General features: G+C 39.0%; 1 long non-coding RNA gene across 1 annotated transcript; it reads right to left on the bottom strand.

Moving 5' to 3' along the window:
- Nucleotides 1-955: 955 nt before the first annotated feature.
- Nucleotides 956-3,288, bottom strand: LOC133950895 (uncharacterized). Its single transcript, XR_009920433.1, has 3 exons — nt 3,013-3,288; nt 2,407-2,460; nt 956-1,938 (listed from the first exon to the last, which is right to left on the bottom strand). It is a non-coding gene; the product is annotated as an uncharacterized LOC133950895 (long non-coding RNA).
- Nucleotides 3,289-8,374: the final 5,086 nt, after the last annotated feature.

Below are 8,374 nucleotides of genomic sequence, written 5' to 3' on the forward strand. Positions count from 1 at the left end.
GCCTCACCACGGTCACTCAACTGGCATAATAGTTAATTTACTACACAACACTGTACAATGTTGTAATTCTATGCATTGCAAAATAACTCTGTACGATCAATAACTATATTGAAGTGTTTTTTAACCATATATTCTTTGTCTTGTCAAGATGGTGTTCTCAGATGCCGACAGTGGATCTTACAATGTTGTGGTAACGCAATGGCATTTTACTGTAGAGGACTTGATGATGATGACCCCAGTGTACCGGTCATAGCATTTCAATCACTCTTTTATTCAAGTAAATGTAATTGATTTCTATAGACATAAATGTCTTTTCAATAAACAAGCACCATGATATTACATAGACATATAAATCGTTTGTCCATTCACTACAACATCCGAAGACATGTGTCATCTGATTTTTATTATTGCAAATACAAAGTCCCTATAATGTCATATATGTAATCTCTTCAAATGAAATGTTTTATGCATTAAAACAATACAGCGTTGTCCTTGCTCTCATATTTATGTATGGCATACATCCTGATAGTGGCTCCTGATGTTGTCAATGGATCTGACAACTTCTGATGTCAGGACTCAGTGCCATCTTAATGAAGTGGACATTATGATGACAACACCAGCTGACTGTTCACTGGTGTTAGCCTGTTGACACAGATGAAACCCAGCAGTCAATAGGCTCGCAGATGGAGTCCCATTTCCATCATGGCACTGTAGTTGCTAGGCAGATTTCATGCGGCAATTTGAAGGTGTCTCAGCTCTGCCCCCTAAGCCAAAGTTCACTTTTGACAATGTGATTCATGCCTAGTTGTGGTTACATGACAAAACGCTTGAGTTTGTGCAGTTGCGCCCAGAATAGAGGGACAGAGCAGAGACGGACGACAAGAGAGATGCTCATTTCCCAGAGCAAGAACACTGATTGAAACCACACAAAATATTAGACTCCAAAACAAGACTGTAAAGCTTGTAAGTCAAGTTTATTCACACACACATTCATGCTATATTGCATATAAAATCCAATAAATATAGTTTTCCACAAAGGACAGATGTATTGGACTTTCTTCACAACAGCGCCATCTACATCTGGTGTTCCAAATGTAGAAACACCACTGAACTAATTCATATCAATCGCAGACTACATATGTAATGTTGAAGTACTTGTCCATTAAATGCAACCATTTAGACAAATGACATGGTTAGTTTGATTTTTGTACATATATTGGGATAATATTTTAATATCCCACAAATAACTAATGTGACAACCAGTGTAAACACAGTTCTTCAATTAATTGTATAATTATGTTTTCATACTGAGGGAAGTGGAGAGACTTGATGTGGACTGTTATCAATAGCTCTGTGGGAAATTATCACCTTGAATATTACAGATGAGGTAAAAATACATTTTCTCTATTTGTACAATGTTGTATTTCTTTCCCTACTTTTATAATAAAGTGACTTCAAATATGTACATTTAACCATGACGATACAAACCAAGACCACAGTACAACGGTTCTATCTGAAATCTGTTGTGCTTCATACACAACACAAAACATTCTTTAACAGTGCTGTTTTTGTCTTCATAGATGAAAAACTGCAGCACCTGATGTCCTCAGCAGCAACATGGTGGAGATCTGCAGCGTCATGCTGGTCAACACGTGGACGACTGAATCGTCATCTACACAACACTTCTAAATTCCTCCCTTAACTAAATATGACCTGCAACTGTTTAGTGGTGGTGGTCATTGCAAAGTGTCATGTATAAGAGTTAATGTCTATCTTCATTATGGTTGGTTAAAAAAATAAACATTTATTAGAACAATGTGTATTTTTTGCTTTCTGATTTTATACACTTTCGAAAAGAACCCTGTGTTTAATATTTCTGCTTTGCCATAAGAGACACAACATGGTCGTCACAGCTGTGTCCTTCAGGCTCGTCTGTCCCTAATAAAAATGATAGGAAACACAAAATATATCATTATTGTACAGGAAGTGTTACTTTTGAACAAGTGTGTATTCTCATTTTCTGATGATATTCAACTATGTATTTGAATATGCTTTAGGATTAAAACGTGCACCAGCATGACAATAAATGTACAGTATGGAGTTATTTCAGGGGAGAGCGTGGCCTAGGGGATAGAGCGGGTGCTCTGCAACAAGAAGGTTGCCGGTTCGAATCCCACTCTATCCCATCTGCATGCCTAAGTGTCCTTGGCAAGATACTGAACCCCTAGATGGCCCCTCATAAAATGATGAGTGTTCTAAAAATGTAAGTCGCTTTGGATAAAAGCGTCTGCTAAATGACATGTAATGTAATGTAATTTCACATTAAAAGTATTGCATTATAATTAAATACATTATGTATTATGTGCAATACTTTGATTGTTTGTAAGTAATGAAACAGGTCTGTACCTGGAGTCAATGTTCAAACTGGTTGGATTCAAGTTGTGTCTCAGGCTGAACACCCTAGAGGAACATTGACCACAAATACACAGATATGTAAAGTCATACATGTGCCAGGTCAACTGCTTAACAGACTTTTACATGGTAAAAATAAAATATTACTTCAAAGTTAAATCAATTCAGCTTAGGAAATAGGTAGTGCATATTAGCCTACAATTCTGTATGACACTGTCTGTTCTAGTAAAGTTACAAGGCTATGATTTACTCATATTTCACAAAAGAATTCAGTGAAGTCTGTCTGAGATTAACGATTTAAAGAGTGTAGGTGGCAGATTCAGGTTTCAGCCCGGAAACTATTTAGCCTCCGGGCTAAGCTAACTAACAAACCGACATACAGTCTCCTGTCTCAGATTCATCCTTATAAACTAACGCTTGTCTCTGCTTTGTTGACCTGCGTTCATGGTGGTGTGTCAGTGACAGCTGCCATTTGCATCTAACACGATCGCAGCTGTTATATAGTTTACGAATTAGCGTTGCTAAGCTAGCCAGCCTGATTGAAAGGCACCCTGCGAATCACTGCGAACACATGGAAATAAAATACTCTACGTGACTTACCACAGAAACAGCAGCGCAGACGTCTTTAACGTGTCCCTCAGGAGAACAAGCTGAACTTCAAACCGTGTTTCTCATACGATATGGGAGTGGAAGCCGCGCACAGTATGATGAGGCGTGTGCTGCTCACTCTATTGAGCTGAAACCGCAGGCACCAGGAAGTACCGCTCGTCCCTGTGACGTCACGTGAATTTCAAACATCTATATCGCTTCAACCAGGGAGTTAAAAAAAAATACACCCCCCTCAGAGTTGTCATGAAGGAAGAACTTAGCGATTGAGACTAAAACCAAAGTTTGAGCAATGCTGTAAAAGGTTTAATTCTCCGCTGAAGTTGGCCACCCTGTAAACACAGTCTGTTAATGCATAGATAACACAAACCATTGTCTGACACTGCCATCTAGTGACTAAATATTGCAGCACATCTGCCAGTTATAGGTGTTTTCATTCTTCAAACTGGAAGCCTCACTACGGTCACATGGATTGATGAAAAGTTTAAATTCTGATAACTTTACATCTTCATCTTGTTTTGTAGAGTCTCATCTAATTTTTAAGTTGATCTGATGAAAGCTGTCTGAGTAGTACATAAAAACACGTACCAAAAACAAGACATTTCGTGTTACCACCAGGGGGCGCTGTGATTGTAAGTCACAATTTCTGCACCCATGTCTTCTGGTGGCGACTCTTGTCGAATGTGTCTAGTTTGGACTCAATTGGACAAAATATGTCTGAAATATGGAAGCTTGTGTTTTGATGGCGTTTCATCAAACTTTAACGCCACACCACGGTCAGACGGTTTTGCTAAAACGTAATCCTTCAATAACTTTAGATCTCCAATTTGTTGTGATGACGATCGTCTAAATTTGAAGTTGATCTGATGAAAGCTGTACGACAAGTACATCAAAGAAAAAATATGGAATATGACCAAAATGGCCACTAAAGTCAAACTGGCGGGCTTCCTGTTGCGTTATTCATAATGCACTGATGGACTTTTTTGTGCATCTAGTCATGATACACAATAATCTTTGTTTTTTTTGAGGATCGGTGAATGCTAAATGAGGGGCTTTTCCGTAGGTGGCGCTCTTGAGCCATTTTGCCACGCCCTTTTCAAAATACTCCAGAATACGTAATTTTACGCCGCCTTCGAATTTGCTGCAAACTCCTACAACTTTTTGAGCACATTAAAGCCCTCAAAAAGCCAATTCATTTAAGCCAAGAAAAATAATAATAACTAGGGCTACGTTGTAGCACTAACGGGCCCGAGCACAGGCAATTTCAAGTCTGTTGCGGTCGGGGAAGAGAGAACGTTCGATGACCAAGCGCTCGTCTCCACATTGCCTGCGTTTGCCCTGTGCGGCAAGGAAGATCGCTCCACTTCTTCTGGCCAGCCGCTGGTGCTGAACTAGAGGTAAGTAACCTTGAAACTATCCAACATAACCTATTGCTTTATCTATCATCATATGCTTACATGCCTCAAGTTTTTTGTAATATGTAATTGTTATAAAAGTTACCGTTTATTTATCACGTCTAATGAACAGATTGAAGCAAGATAACTCGACAGTCTTGTTTTGGTTGTGACATTATTTTTTTTAATGAGTTACTATCAATACGCTACACGTGTACGTTTCATGTGATAGTAACTGTTTCACCAATATTCTAATACAGGATGGTATATCCGCCATTACTATTTTCACATTGTTTATTTAGTCTGTCATGGAGTTGTAGAGTGAATTAGACAGTAGTGATAACATTATAATGTCCACACATCAGTGTTGTAAACACTTCTCCAATTAATTATATAATTATGTTTTCACACTGAGGGAAGTGGAGAGACTTGATGTGGACTGTTATCAACAGCTCTGTGGGAGATCATCACCTTGAATATTACAGATGAGGTAGAAAGACATTTTATCTCTGTGTACAATGTTGTATTTCTTTGTCACGTTTTATCAAAAGCGATTTAAAGTATGTGCATTTAACCATTAGGATACAAACCCAGACCCTAGTACATCGGTTCTAGCTGAAATAAGTAGTGCTTCATAAACAACACAAAACATTCATAACAGTACGCTTCTGCTCCTCATTAATGCATTTCCTGATGTCCCCAGCAGCAACATGGTGGAGATCTGCAGCTTCATGCTGGTCAACTGGAAGACAACTGATTAAGATTAAAAGATTAAGATTAAAATCCATTTATTCATCCCAAACACATGCACAGACATGCAAAGGCACACTCATGCAGGTAGGGAAATTTAATCGCTGCTTTTTACCCATCTGGTGCAGGACACACAGAGCAGTGAGCGACCATGTACGGCGCTCGGGGGAGCAGATGTTGGGGGAGTGAGGTGCCTTGCTCATGGGCACTAGAGAGGGTAGGGAGACTCTTGGATTTTTGGACAGATCAATCCAGGTTCGACTTTTGTTGTCTCTCCATGGAGTCGAACCAAAGACGAACCAGAGACCTTCTCTGCCCATAGTCCAAGTTTCTGCCACTCGACCACCGCCTCTCCTCATGCATCATCAAACTAGTAATCTACACATCACTCCATGCGTTGCTCCCTTAACTACAGATGGCCTGCGAATGTCATGGAGTTTTACAGTGAATTAGACAGTTTAGGTATGATTTTAATCTCCACACATCAGTGTTGTAAACAGTTCTCAAATTAATTATAGAATTATGTTTTCACACTGAGAGAAGTGGAAAGACTTGATTTGGACTGTTATCAATAGGTCTGTGGGAGATTATCACCTTGAATAGTACTGATGAGGTAGAAAGACATTTTATGTATTTGTACAATGTTGTATTTCTTTCAGCACTTTTATCAGAAGGGACTTAAAATATGTACATTTCACCATGAGGATATAAACCAAGACCACAGTACAACAGTTCTATCTGAAATCTGTTGTGCTTTATACACAACACAAAACATTCTTTAACAGTGCGTTTTTTCTCTTCATAGATGAAGAACTGCAGCACCTGATGTCCTCAGCAGCAACATGGTGGAGATCTGATTTGATACACTTTAGATAAGAACCCAGTGTTTTATATTTCTGCTTTGCCATAAGAGACAGAACATGGTCATCACAGCTGTGTCCTTCAGGCTCGTCTGTCCCTAATAAAATGATAGGAAACATGAAAGTGATCGTCATTATTGTAGAGGAAGAGTTACATATGAACAAAGTGTGTAATCTTATTTTCTGTGGATATTCAACTGTGTATTTGAATATGCTTTTGGATTAAAACGTGCACTACCATGACAATGAATGTTTTTAATGGAGCTATTTCACATTAAAAGTATTGCATTATAATTTAATACATTATGTATTATGTGCAATACTTTGATTGTTTTTAAGTAATGAAATCAGGTCTGTACCTGGAGTCAGTGTTCAGTCTGGTTGGATTCAAGTTGTGTGTCAAGTTGGACCTTCTAGAGGAACATGAAACCAATACACAGATATGTAAAGTCATACATGGGCCAGGTTAAGTAATTAACAGACTTTTAATTGGTAAAAATAAAATATTAGTTCAAAGTTAATCAGAGCATAATCATTTCAGATTAGGAAATAGGTAGTGCATATAAGCCCACAACTCTGTATGACACTGTCTGTTCTAGTAAAGGTACAAGGCTATGACTTACTCATATTTAACAAAAGAATTCAGTGAAGTCTGTCTGAGATTAACGATTTAAATACTGAAGGTGGGAGACACGGTTATTTTTCACTGTAACACGTGACAGGACATCAACACCGTGACTCTGAATAAAGAGCCTTAAAAGACGTAGTGCTCCTTTGAACAGCTGCTCTTACAATGTGTAGCAAGTGCTAAATCTCCATTAGTATAATAGTAACAAAAATCACCCTTTACATAATTGAACATATATTTTCCATGTGAACCCCTTTAACACAGTTCAATTCAGGAGCAAAATATAATTTATACAGTATTTATTAGAGCTAGTATTAGTAAACAGATCAAACAAATGCAGTACAACACATCACACATCCACAGTGTCTCTTTTGCTTATCATCACAGTCAGTCAGAAGTGTCCGTTTAACTTACGTAGCAGTTGAGAGATGCTTCGTTGGAGCTAGCAGGAGCTAGCTCATAGCCAGTGCTGCTGTTGAGAGCGGCAGAGTTCACACAGGAAAAGACACAACGGTAGAGGGGAAAAAAGCTTTGAGTGCGTCCCACACTCTAACCTGCTGAGCGAACAACGTCCACAGTGACTCCGCCGCCGTCCTCTCATCCAGACTCGCCAACCGTTCTCCGGTTCTTCGTGATACACAGCTCCGCAGCTTGTGACGACGTAACTTTTTTCAGAGTCTCATGAGGCGTTCACTTGCAGCTGTGTTAAATGCAGCTTCGTTTGTCATGGCGAGTTGAAGAAGTCTGCTGCAAAGCTATGAATAATCCGCATGATGAAAACTCACAGCAATGTTATGCCTACATTATCAATATATTGAGACCCATGTGACACAGTTTGACATGGTTTAGCAAAGTGAATGAGGAGAAATACATCCAAGTGTGAGACGTAACAAACCGAAAGCGGTCTCATGCTGCGTTCAGGGTAACTCTGTTAAAATGGGTTTCATTGGTCATGGTGAGCTGATGAACTTTGATGCCACGCCATTAACAATCTGCATGATGAAAAGTCACAATAATGTTATGCCTACATTATCAATATCTTGAGACCAATTTGACACAGTTTGACATGGTTTAGTAAAGTGGCTGGAGGGAAATACATCAAAGAGTAAGATGACCAAAACAAGACATTTCCTGATGCCACCAGGGGGCGCTTTCCTTTTAAGTCATGATTTCTAGGTAGATGTCTTCCGGTCGCGACTCTTGTCTTATATGTGTAGTTTGGAGTCGATTGGACAAAATATGTCTAAGTTACAGAAGCTCGCTTATATTGGCGTTTAGTCGAACTTTGAGACCTCACCACGGTCACACGGTATGATGAAAAGTTTAAATTCTGATAACTTTAGATCTTCATCTTGTTTTGTAGAGTCTCATCTAATTTTTAAGTTGATCTGATGAAAGCTGTCTGAGTAGTACATAAAAACATAACACGTACCAAAACAAGACATTTCGCGTTACCACCAGGGGGCGCTGTGATTGTAAGTCACAATTTCTGCACCCATGTCTTCTGGTGGCGACTCTTGTCGAATGTGTCTAGTTTGGACTCAATTGGACAAAATATGTCTGAAATATGGAAGCTTGTGTTTTGATGGCGTTTCATCAAACTTTAACGCCACACCACGGTCAGACGGTTTTGCTAAAACGTAATCCTTCAATAACTTTAGATCTCCAATTTGTTGTGATGACGATCGTCTAAATTTGAAGTTGATCTGATGAAAGCTGTACGA

This window comes from Platichthys flesus, chromosome 3 (genome assembly GCF_949316205.1).
Source record: "Platichthys flesus chromosome 3, fPlaFle2.1, whole genome shotgun sequence".
Classification (NCBI taxonomy): domain Eukaryota; kingdom Metazoa; phylum Chordata; class Actinopteri; order Pleuronectiformes; family Pleuronectidae; genus Platichthys; species Platichthys flesus.